The 13,210-nt window shown below is 40.6% G+C and overlaps 1 long non-coding RNA gene across 2 annotated transcripts in view; it reads left to right on the plus strand.

The window, feature by feature from the left end:
• Positions 1-13,210, plus strand: part of LOC122240841 — a 162,386-nt gene that overhangs the window by 148,777 nt on the left and 399 nt on the right. Inside the window, exon 3 of one of the 2 annotated variants that reach the window (XR_006220559.1) lies at positions 2,653-2,748. This is a non-coding gene — a long non-coding RNA (uncharacterized LOC122240841). Of the gene's footprint in view, positions 1-2,652; positions 2,837-13,210 lie in introns of those variants that run through there. The other variant, XR_006220558.1, reaches the window with a different exon arrangement.

Consider the following 13,210-nt stretch of genomic DNA (forward strand, 5'->3'; position numbering starts at 1 on the left):
CTTGTGGACTGCCGCTGCCAGGACAGGCCTCTGACCTCCCTGACAGCTGGCCAGCACTTCCTCTTTGCTGACCTCCAGGTGTCCTGTTAGAACTTAACTACCTGCCTACTCTAACGATACCAAAACCAGACAAATGATCCAGGATGTTGAACTGGTCCGGGCTTGCTGACCAGCTCCTCAAAAATCAACCCTGGTGGAATTATAGAAGGAAGGAAGAAACATGCCTTACAGGAATTATAGAAGACTTCTAACCCTCCATAGAGACTGAAGGCCTTTTTGAACTGGTGTGTGTGGAAGGCTGATGTTCAGAGGTAGCAGTGAGACATGATGGAGAAAAGCATGTAAGTTCTGTTCTTGCATCTCACTCCCACAGCACCGGCTCTACCATTTCTTATCCCTTCAAGAAAGAAATGATCAGTGGCACATATTCAATTTGCCAATGTGGCAGGGGCAGTTTGAGATCTGGGACCCTACGTAAGGTTTGTTGAGGAAAATAGTAGATGAAAACAGGGGTAGGCAAACCTGATGATCCCTGGGTTTTCTTTTTCCAGAGTCTCCTCCTCCAAAACTCCAGAGCTGATGATTATCATGGCTTCCCGCCCGCCCCCCTCCCCCACCGTGCTGCTTACCAATAAGCATAAAAACGATGCACTAAATAGATTTTTCCCGGACAGACTATAAAACAATAGTAGTGAAAATGACTTTATTGTACATGCTGCTCTACACTCGGGGACTCATCCTTGATTCTACCAAGACCATCAAAGACTGAAGCCCACCTCTACCCAGTTCCCCTCATCACCCTGTGGATTCTTCCCCACAAGTCTCCTCCTTCCTGGGGCCCCTCATTTCTTCCTCTCCACTGGGGTGTCTGCCTAGCCCTCCCTGCGGCTTGTCTCAATTTGGGAATTTCATTTCTTGATCCCCACTCCGTAGTGAGACGTGGCCCAATGGTCTGCCCAAGTCCAGCATGTGTATCAGTGACCAGATGACTCTATGCATTCCAGGGACCACCAGAAGAAAGAATAAAAGGAACACTGGCTTTAGACCCAAAGATGCAAAAACGTCAGAGACAGACCCGTCAGACACACCCGCACGTGAAGGACATACCTTCTCCAAAGTCCCTGTTCACACAAATTCCTCAACGTCTTCTGCCCCGGAAATAACCCACTTTCCTCCCCTAATGGGACAGCTGTTCCCTGAAGGTCAGAAGCCCAGAGGGACCTAACTTGCCTGAGCAACAGACAGACAGTTCAAAGTAAAACTGCTGAACACACTGCACTGGCTGGGAATTGAACCCAGGCCTCCACCACTGAACCACCAATGCTCCCCCAAGATGTGCTGTACTAGGTCAAATCAGAAAGAGTCACCGGAAGGACTTGGAAAAAGCAATGGTAAACTAGATTTTCACAGTACTCACTGTGGACAACATGGTCAAAAAACAAAAAAGACACCCAGAGCAAAGGCTTGCATAGGAGATTTAATGTCCGGCAATGCTGTGAAGTTTTGGCTTCATAGCCAAATCCAAATATAGGATTTGGAAAAGTCTAATTCTGAAGTCGGCTCTTTACAAGTTGATAACAGAACTCTGTAGAAAAACATCAGAGATTCATGTTGTTTCTGGTCTCTGGTCCATATCTGCCGTGGACCCATGGAAAGTTGATTTTCACTTGCTGACACATTCTCTTTGCCCACCCATTGCTTGGTGGCTCCCAGACCCTTTCTTCCAAACTTTGAGATGAATACCAGTTCTCTCCCCCAAATAGGTGGTCAGGACCCAGTGACGGTTCAGGAGGCTGGACTGGTGTGTCTAACTTACTCCAGAAGATCTGGGCGATAACTGAGTTTCTCTCCCTCTATGTCTCTTTTGAGTCCCTGGAAAAGGGCAAGGATTGAATCTTGCTTTTACATTTTTCTGCCTGACACACAGACCTCTATAGAAGCAAAAAAAAAAAAAAAAGAAAGAAAAATTCTCCTAGATTTCCTCCCTTCATCACATGTTCTGATCTGGCCACCCGGAAAGGTTGGTTCAAGGGGAAAAAAAAAAAAAAAAAAAAAAGAGAGTAAATTACGGGTACTTATAGATGCCAGGATATTACCCCTTTATCTAATTTAAAACTTTCTTTGCTTTTTACCCTTGTCTGATATTCATGTTTCACTCTTTTATCCTTTTGTTTACAATTGGCCGGGCATAGATTTTTCATACTCTTAATACTTAACCCTTTTCTAATATACTGCTATATCTGGAAGTTATTTTTTTGATCCAATCTGAGAAAATTGGATCCATTATAATCCGCAGTAATTGGTGTTGTATTGGGGATTCCTGTCATAGTATTACTTCCACCACTTCACTGTGTGGTTTCTGTTTTGCTTTTTAATTTAATTTTTTAATTTAAAATATTTATTTATTTATCCATCTATCTATCTATCTTTTTTCTTTTTTTTTTTTTTTTTTTTTTTTTTTTTGAGAGACAGCGTGAACAAGGAAGGGTCAGACAGAGAGAGAGAGAGAGTGTATCCCAAGCAGGCTTCACACTTAGTGTGGAGGGTGTAGGTGGGATTTAAAATAATTTTAAATGTAGACTGCTTCACTTAAAATCTATTCCATCCTCTTAGCTGAAGAGGTTGAAAAACTGAAAAAACTGTATTTCTCAGACTCCCTTGCAGGTTGGGTTCAGGATAGAAATGAGATGCACTCAAGAGAGTTGGCAGAAGTGAGGAGAGGCAACCTTCTCACCGCTGTTGCTGATGGTAAGTAAGTCAATAGGGTTATGGAACCATGAGTGTTTACAGACACTTTTGGTTGACAGTCACATTCTGGATTCTAGTCACTAGTTGAGTAGGTGTGAAAGGTGGTGGTATTGGCAGAGTTGAAGCTTCCTGATTCCAGTCAAGAAGGAAAGCCTCAGTTTTCTATATACCAATGCTTCTACTACTTCTTGCGCCCAGGGGTTGCAGGGAGGAGATGAGGACAAGGGAGGAAAGCACCTGAGCAGAGCAGAAAAATATTCTCAATGTTTATAAATAAAAAATGTGGAGGGGCGCCTGGTGGCTCAGTAGGTTAAGCGTCTGACTTCAGCTCACGTCATGATCTCATGGTTTGTGGGTTCGAGCCCATGGTTTGTGGGCTCTGTGCTGACAGCTCAGAGCCTGGAGCCTGCTTCAGATTCCGTGTCACTCTCTCTCTGCTCTTCCCCCGCTTGCGCTGTGTGTCTCTCTCTCAAAAATAAAAAACAGGTCTCTGGGAGCAGGTTTCTGGGAGGTCATATTGTTGATTGGGTACACCATGATTCCCTAGTGTTTAGTATTCCCTAGCCTACTATGTTCAGGAGATGAATCTGAGAAGACTCCAAAGTTTAAAAGTCAAACTTCAATAACTAAAGCTCCTAGGATTATAGTATAGTACAGTATCTTAAACATAGTATAGTAGAGTAAGTATAATATAGTTGATATGATATGATATGATATGATATGATATGATATGATATGAATGATATGATATAATACAATATAACATAATATAACATAATATAATATATTAACAATCCTGGGATAGGAGAGATTTCTCAGAGAACAAAATTGGCTTAACCATAAAAGAAAAACTATAGACAAGTTAGATTTCATTAAAAAAACTTATGCTCATAAAAAAACTATAAAAAGTGAAAAGGAAAGCCATACTGGGAGAAGCTTTTTGAAATACATTTATCTAACAAGTGACTCAAATTCTGAATATAAAAAATGCTTAGAAGCCAATAGTAAAAAGTCAAGTCATCAATCAAAGGAATCAAGGCTCAGGGTGCCAGGTTGGCTTAGTCGGAAGACCATGTGACTCTTGATCTGAGGGTCATGGGTTTGAGCCCCACAGGGAGCACAGAGATCACTTTAAAAAAATAAAAATTTAAATTTTTTTAAAAAAAGGAATCAGGGCTCTTTGGAGAAATGGCTGATTTTGGCACTGGGGCAGGAAATACACAGGGAGACCCTAGAGCGTTTTGCAATACCATAAAATAAGAAAGTACTAGAGAAAAAAACAAACTCCACAATGATGGGGGTATGCCAAAGGAAAACAGAAATCAACTGAAAATGCTCACAGTGGCTGAAACTGAAACAATCTGGGCAACAAAATAAATAAAACAGTATTGGATTATAACCCCAAAATATAAAATAAATATCGACATGTCCATACTGATATAAGTAAATAAATAAATGAATAGGGAAAACAGACAAATGTCCCATGCAGAAGTATCCCAAATTAATGGAGATACTCCACCCTCCTTAAAAGTGTGGGCTACTCGCAGTGACTTCCTTCATCTCATGGGCAAAAACAGTGATTTTGCAGTGGAGAAGCCTAATAAACACTTCCTCAGCCAACGAATCAAGATTAGCATCAACAGTGGTAAGTCATGGTAACAGTACATACTATTAAGAAACAAAACTCAACCGAGTAAATTTGAAGGTTGAATTAGTCTTTTTAAGTGATTCATGAATCACAAAGCATCCCAACCAGCAATCAGAGGGGAGCTCTGCTGGGCTAAACCAAAGGAGATTTTTAAAGGCAAAGAGAAGGCAGAGAGAATTAAAGAATGGAAGGAAGGAAGGAAGGAAGGAAGGAAGGAAGGAAGGAAGGAAGGAAGGAAGGAAAGGAGGGAGGGAGGGAGGGAGGGAGGGAGGAAGGAAGAAGGAAGAAAGGAGGGAGGAAGGAAAGAAGGAACTTATTAGCAAGGAATGTATTATTTAGGCAAGGTTGCCCTCCTAAGGTGAGAGGAAGGGGTCTATCAGTAAAGTTCCTAGTAGTGACCAAGAAATTCCATGCTGACTGGTTAAAGGTTATGTTTCTGGGGAGTTAAAACGGTAGGTAGGTTAGGTATTCAGTTTTGGTTTACTGACTTGGGGCCTTAACCTCAACGATGCCATTTTGGGCCTGTGGTTTTCTTTTTAACAATACCCATTATACAAAGTGATAAGAATGGTACTTTACCTCCCCAAACCCCTAACCCCAGTTTGATCATGAGAAAAACATCAGACAAATCCCAGTTGAGAGACATTCTACAAAGTATGTGACCTGTACTCCTAAGGATTTTCAAGGTCATCAGTAACAAGAGAAGTCTGAGAAATTGCTAGTCAAGAGGAGCATGAGGAGACATAAACTGAAGGCACTGGGATATTCTGGGTGGAATCCTGGAACAGGAATACGTCATTATGGGGGTCCCTGAATCAAAATATATTCTTAAAAATATGTCATGACAAAATTGGTCTTATACTGGGAAAACAGTTGATTCTCATTGGAAAATAAATTAAGGGGCACCTGGGTGGCTCAGTCGGTTAAGGGTCTGACTCTTGATTTCGGCTCAGGTCATGATCTCACAGTTCGTGGGATGGAGCCCCACGCTGCCAGGGAGCCTGTTTGGGATTCTCTCTCTCCCTCTCTCTGCCCCTCCCCTGCTCCTGTGCATGCATTCTCTCACTCTCTCACCAAATGAATAAACATTTTAAAACTGTTTTGTAAAAAAACAAAAAACAAACAAACAAACAAAAAACAAAACAAAGGGAAAAGGTCATTATGTAAAAACCAAGGAAATCTGAATAAAACATGAACTTTAGTTAACACTAATATTGGGGCGCCTGGCCTAGGTGGCTCAGTCGGTTGAGCGTCCGACTTCAGCTCAGGTCATGATCTCACAGCTCGTGAGTTCGAGCCCCACGTCACGCTCTGGTGCTGACAGCTCAGAGCCTGGAGCCTGCTTCAGATTCTGTGTCGCCCTCTCTCTCTGCCCCTAACCCACTTGCATTCTGTCTCTGTCTTTCTCAAAAATAAATAAACATTAAAAAAAACCCATAATGTATTCATTCAATTATGACAAATGAACCATTCTAATGTAAGATGATAATTATAGGGGAAACTGAATGCAAGGTATATGGGAACTTTCTATACTATAATCTCAACTTTTTATAAATCTAAATCTACTCTAACATAAAAAGTTTATGTAAAAAGTAAAGGAAAAAAAAAAGTCAAGCCAATTAAAAGTAGATAAAACACTTGAAATCTCTTCACAAAAGATTTCTTTATGACCAAAAGACATAAGAAAGAATTCTCAACACCATTACTCATTAGAAACACAAATTTAAAATACTGTGATATACCATTACATACCTCTCAGAATGGCTAAAATTTAAGAGACAAAGAACATTCATGCTGACAAAAATGTGTAGCAACTTTATCTCTTGTTGCTGGTGAAAGAGTAAAGTAGTACAACCATTCTGGAAAACTGATAGCTGCTTCTGCTGCTTCTTCTTCTTCTTCTTCTTCTTCTTCTTCTTTTTTTTTTTTTAACGGTTGTTTATTTTTGAGAAACAGAGAGACAGAGCACGAGAGGGGGAGGGACAGAGGGAGACCCAGAGCTGCAAGCAGGCTCCAGCTGTCAGCACAGAGCCCGACACGGGGCTCGAACCTAGGAACCCGTGAGATCATGACCTGAGTCCAAGTCAGAGGCCCAACCGACTGACTCACCCAGGCGCCCCGAAAACGGATAGCTTCTAATAAAGTTAAATATACAAATACCTTATGGCCTAGCAATTCTATTCCTAGGTTTATACCCACACAAAATGAACGTACAAGTGCACAAAAAGATTCCTGCAAGAATATTCATGGCAGCCTTATTCACATTATGCAAAACTGAAAATAGCCCAATTGTCCATCAACTATAGTGATCAACACATTGGAATAACACTCACCGATAATACCGAAATGATCTACTGATACACACAACAAAGTGGATACATCTCAAAAATATTATGTTGCGTGGGAAAAAAAGCCAAACACAAAAAGTATATTCATTTACGGGAATTTCAAAAGGAGGCAAAATTAATCTATGGAGATAGAAATCAGAATAGTGATTGCTTCAGTGAAGGTAGGGTGAGGATTAACTGTGTTAAAAAACAAAATTCAACCAAGTAAATTTGAAGATTTAATGGGCTTTATTAAGCCATTCATGAATCAGGCAGCGTCCCATGTAGCCAGAAGAGAGATGTCCCAAGGAGTTGTACCAAATGGAAGGTTTTTAGAGGAGGGGGGGGGGGAGGGAGCAGTTGGGGGCAAGGAAGTTAATTAGCCAAAGAAAAGAAAGTTATTGAGTATTTTCAAGGACTCCAACAGAGAATACTACATCTTTATCAGCAATATTTTTCCATCCCTCTAGGGATAGAGGCCAAGCTATTAACTCAGGTACCTCAGGAGTATGGTTTGTTCTGGCACAAATCAATAGTCAGGTAAGTAGAATCAGATGTTTTTTGCAAGCGAAGGCCAAAGAGATATGGTAAGACTTGACCATCAGCAATGAGGGTCACGAGAAAAAATAATATGTTAACCCAGGGGCTAAAATGTATTCGTAACAGCAGAGGCCCCTGTAAAAAGAACTTAGATAAAGACAATTAGATATTTTGGCCTAGTATATGAGTTTCAGGCAAGAAGGAAGACATTCAGTCCATATGGCAAATAACCTACGAAATCAGCGAGTTCTTCCATATTATAGGGTTTTACCACCAACGAAGGAGTCTTACTGTGTGCAATATAGCAAAAAGCATTAGAATACTTATTAGGACAAACACCAGCCCAAATACCTCAATCCAACACTCCTTCATGATTAATTCCCCAAAGAATCTGAAGGATGTTAAGTTAAAATGCCAAATATAAGCCCATTTGTGGAATTCTTTATTTCATGCAAAGAGGTTCACGAGAAGGAGTATAAGGACACAGGTTACAAATGCTGTCATATTACTTCATAGAAAAACACATAAGGGAGCTTCCCTAACCAGATGATTACAAAAAGTGTTATAAAGAAAATAACAAGTTATTGGTTTAAAAAAACAACAACACAGTACCAGTCAATCGTGCCTCTTGGGGGCCCTAAAAATATTTCCCCTCCCATATTGTTTCATGAGATTTGTAAGTTTATCAACTGCCCGGTGGGTCAGCTGATGAGTCACTTCTTCCCCACCCCCTCCCCCCGCCCCCTTAGGTTTATTTATTTATTTTGAGAGAGAGAGAATCCCTCAAGCAGGATCCGAACTGTCAGCAGGGAACTCATTCAGGGTTCAAACTCAGGAACTGTGAGGTCATGACCTGAGCCTAAATCAAGAGTCAGATGAGCCCGACTAAGCCACCCAGGTGCCCCTGAGGAGTCATTTCCATCAGGGATCTTTCCGTGGACTGTGACCAGACAGGATTCCTATTTGGGCCATACCATAAATCAGTCAGTGGACTGAAACTACAACCACTGGCAGCTCTAAGGTTTTTTCTTTGTGGGATACCCTGGATTGAACATCCTTAAAAAGGAGTTTTAGATTTCCTTTCGGGAGATCATTTATGTTACCTATGAGGGCCTTGGTTTTGATAGATTTTAAGGCAATGGTCCTTGGTGCTCTACCAGCCAAAAATTTGTCTTTAGCTCCTCCTGAATCTAATTTGTACATATGTATGTATGTATGTATGTATGTATGTATGTATGTATGTTATGTCTGTATGGGAAAGTGAGCGTGAGTCAGGGAGAGGCAGAGAGAGAAGGAGACAGAGAATCCCAAGCAGGCTCTGCGGAACCAGACACCAAGGGATGGGGCTCAATCTCACTGGACCCTGAGATCCTGACTTGAGCTGAAATCAAGAGTCCGATGCTTAACCAACTGAGCCACCTAGGCACCCCCTCCTGAGTCTAATTTTGAATGTCCAGGAACCTTAATAATGGCCAAGGTAGATGCAAGTTTGTCAAAAATATCAAAAAGTCTTAGACACCTGACTGTATAGGATCACAGAACATGAATCAATAGTTAATTATGTATTGGACCACAACGACAATGAACGATTTTAAAGGCAAATACCAGGACATTACATAGCTGAGCAAACCCCATAAGAGACCTGATAAAGCACTGAAAATTATTTTGATAAAACACAAAATCTTTGCTTTCCTTTTTTAACCTCCTCTCAGGTGCAGAACGATAGTACAGGAAAACTTTGTCGTTTTAACAGAGGAAAAAATATTAATATTTGGTTTGATATAAGTAAATTACAATATGAGATCCATTAATTTAAAAAAATTTTTTTAACATGTATTTATTTTTGAGAGACAGAGCATGAGCAGGGGAGAGGCAGAGACAGAGGGAGACACAGAATCTGAAGCAGGCTCCAGGCTCCAAGCTGTCAGCACAGAGCCCGACACGGGGCTCAAACTCATAAGCATAAGATCATGACCTGAGCCGAGGTCAACCACTTAACTGACTGAGCCACCCAGGCACTCCTAGATCCGTTAATTTTATATGTTCATCCTGACATTGTTCTGCTAGACTGGGAATGACAGAACAGGCAGGGCCAATAGGATTCCATATTGCTGAAGAGGGTTGCTCTAGGTTGAGTAGGCAGAATAAAGATTTAAAAGATGGGACAAGTTCTAAACTGAGGGCAGATGGTATAAATATCAAAGAAGCCATCACCAGAATCCCAGCCTTGCAAGTAGTTACAAAACATGGGGAAGTTTTTGGGGCACCTGGGTGGCTCAGTCGGTTGGGCATCTGACCTCGGCTCAGGTCATGATCTCACAGTTCATGGGTTTGAGCCCCGCATGGGGCTCTTGTGCTGACAGCTCAGAGCCTGGAGCCTGTTTCGGATTCTGTGTCTCCCTCTCTCTCTGCCCCTCCCCTGTTCACCCCCTGTCTCTGTCTCAAGAATAAATAAACATTAAAAAAGCAAAAAAACATGGGGAAGTTTTTTCAACAAAGCTTGCCACCTGGCTATGAATCTTAAAAGACAAGGCAACAAAGGATGAGCCCATCAAAGAGTGATTGCAGCCTGGCCTTGAGGAGTCACCGCTGTGTGTGCAGAGGACAGAAAGGATGATTGTTCTTGTACTGGCATTTCAGCTGGCCACACAGACCCTTTGTTGCTCAATTTACTGTGGTATATAAGCAGTGGCTCTCAAACATGTTGGATCATTTCACAGCAAGAAATATACTGTGTAGTATGTCTCAGCACATACTTACACACATAAAACCATATAACTAACTCAAGTATGAGTTTAATAAATGGACAACTATTGCCTATTTTCAGTATATGCCATGTAGGTACTCTAATTTTTACTTTTTTTAATGAAAATTTTATTTTTAATTTATATATAGATAATAAATACATCTATAATAAAATATGTATCGTCCATTCATCTGTATAAACAGATATGGATAACATTTGTATCTTCTACTTAAATAAGCGTTCGTCATAATTCATTGATGGTCTGTGACCACAGGTTGAAAAACCCGAAGTTACAATAAATCCTTCCACAGTAGGAGAAAGATCTTATGGAAGTTCACTGATTCTTCTCTTCCGAAGGCGCACCTGCTGGCTTGTCTGCATTCTCTCAGCATCCACGCATGCAGTTTATGCAGAGTTAACATATGCTTAGTATTCTAAGTTTTCTCAATGGTTCATTTGTATTTTAACTCCCTTTCCAATCTAATTTTTAATCATTTGTTTTTTTTTTAATTTTTTAGTATTTATTTATTTATTTTTGAGAGAGAGAGAGAGAGAGAGAGAGAGAGAGAGAGAGAGAGAGAGGGAGGGAGGGAGAGGGAGGGAGGGAGAGGGAGCTGGGGAGGGTCAGAGACAGAGGGAGGCACAGAATTCTAAGCAGATTCCAGGCTCTGAGCTGTCAGCACAGAGCCCAAGGCGGGGCTCAAACTCACCAACTGTGAGATCATGACCTGAGTCAAAGTGGGATGCTCAACCAACTGAGCCACCCAGGCGCCCCCTCTTTAACCATTTGTAATTTTTGCTTTTCAGTGACTATTAGGAAGCAGGCAATTGTGAACTGTCTATCATAAATTAGCATCCTGTTGTATATTAGCAAGCTTATAAATACATTTCAAAATTTTTAGAGACATACTCTTTCTCATAATAATTTTTTGGTAAAAATGGAAATGCCAAAAGTAGATAAACTGAGCTTAGCATTTAATGTTTATCTATTTTGGAAATAATTTAGATATTCAATGAGTGTCCATTATTTAGTTTATCATAGTATAAACTTTGATCTTCTATTTATTTAAACTAAAACGTTTATTTAAAAATTTTTAAGTTTTTATTTATTTCTTTTGCGGGGCGGGGGGGGGGTGCGTGGCGAGAGCAGGGGAAGTTCAGAGAGAGAGGGAAAGAATCCAAAGCAGTCTCCATGCTGTCAGGCTGTCAGTACAGAGCCTGACTGAACTGGAACCAAGAGTCCAAACGTTAACCGACTGAGCCACCCCGGCACCCCTAAATTACTTGTTTTTAACAATTATACTTGGATAAGACATTAAACAGCTAATCATCATTTTAAGTTATTTCTTTTGTTGATGAATTTTGTAACATAGAGATAACATGAGCTTATTTGATTAGTAAACTCAGGTAGAAAAGGCAGTTTATCTGCATTCTATTTAATGTTGATAACTCTAAAGATATTCTTGTTTTTATTAAACCAACAAACTTGAATTAGTTTTTATTTATCAAAGATTATCCTAGACTATATGAACTTGGGTTACTTTTTATTCTATTTCTGCGAACTTTAGGAATACTTAATAGATATAAGTACTTGATATTCCTCAAGCCAATTAAGTAGAATTCTTTTACAAATTAATTTTGGCAATATCATCCCAAGACAGTAAAATACCATATCTATAACATGCATACACACACACACACACACACACACACACACACACACACAGCTCTTACAGCTTTCTTTCCTTCTTTCTTTCTTTCTTTTTTTTTTTTAAACTTTAGCCATGTCTCAGGTAGGAAACCCAAAAGAATAGCTGGACCCAGGGGTGCCTGGGTGGCTCAGTCAGCTAAGCCTCTGATTTTGGCTCTGGTCATGATCTCATGGTTTGTGAGTTCAAGCCCCATGTTGGGCTCTAAGGTGACAGCTCAGAGCTTGGAGCCTGCTTCAGATGCTGTGTCTCCCTCTCTCTCTGCCCCTCCGCCCCCCCTTGTTCCTGCTCTGTCTCTCGCTCTCAAAAATACATAAACATTAAAAAAAAAGAATGGCTGGATCCAAATTATGTTTCCAGCAGATGGACTAACTTAAGGTTACTTGCTCAGATGACCAATCTTTTATTAAAAATGTATTATTATTATCATTATTATTATTTGCATGAATCCAAATTATGTTTCCATAATTTTAAGGTTACCTGCTCAGATGGCCAGTCTTTTATTAAAAATATATTATTATTATTATTATTATTTGCATGGATGAGCAATCTTTTATTAAAAAATTCTTCTTCTTCTTCTTCTTCTTCTTCTTCTTATTATTATTATTTGCATGCTATCAGGATCCTTTTAGAGCTGTTTTGGACTTATTTTGTCCTTTGCATACTAATCAAAGAATGCATTCCACTGTCTCAGAGAGGTTTGGAATCCTCTTTTTTAAGGGTGCCCCTTAAGGTGGACTTAACTAAAACAGAGGTTCCCCAGAATGGCTATTGCAATTTTAATTTAAACAACACTTGTCCTAAAACAACACCAGCAATCACAATCCCCCCCCCCCCACACACACACACATCCTATGAAACAAAAGAGTACTACTCATCAATAGTGAAACCCCTCCCTCCAGTGGCATGATGGGCATCTCCTCTCTCTCTGGGCACTCACCCGCCTGATCCCAGAGAAAGGCAACGACCTCAACCAAAAGGAGGGGGGGAGGTCGGTACCTAAGAGGACTCACGGTGCGAGCAGAAGGCTGTCCATATGTATACAAGCTAGGAGCGGTGAGCACTAGTCTCCTGTAGAGACCGCACCCAATTCCAGGAGACACCGGTCCTGTCGTGCTGAAATCACCTCAGGTCCTGCTTCTGACAACAGGCTGTCGGCCTAAAATTGTCACAAGGCAATAATTAAGCAAGACCATTTATTTGGGATCAAAGAATCGCAGTTCAGCATACACAGATTTGAAGAGCAACCCAAATAGTTGTTTAACGAGAACTTTCGATTGGTGTTAATGGCAGAAAGCGAATCTGGACTGAGTGTAATTGATTGCTAAGGCTATCACTAAGCAAAGTCTCTGACTGTAGCAAGTTACAGGTTTTGCGGCTCAGTCCTTGTAATATTTGGTGTTTGGCACAATTCAAAAGTTCCCAGTTCTACCCGGTGGAGACGTGCCTGCACAAAGCCCATCTCCTTAATGGCTTCCTGGCTCCATTTTAA

The sequence above is a fragment of the Panthera tigris genome, chromosome C1 (assembly GCF_018350195.1).
Source record: "Panthera tigris isolate Pti1 chromosome C1, P.tigris_Pti1_mat1.1, whole genome shotgun sequence".
Classification (NCBI taxonomy): domain Eukaryota; kingdom Metazoa; phylum Chordata; class Mammalia; order Carnivora; family Felidae; genus Panthera; species Panthera tigris.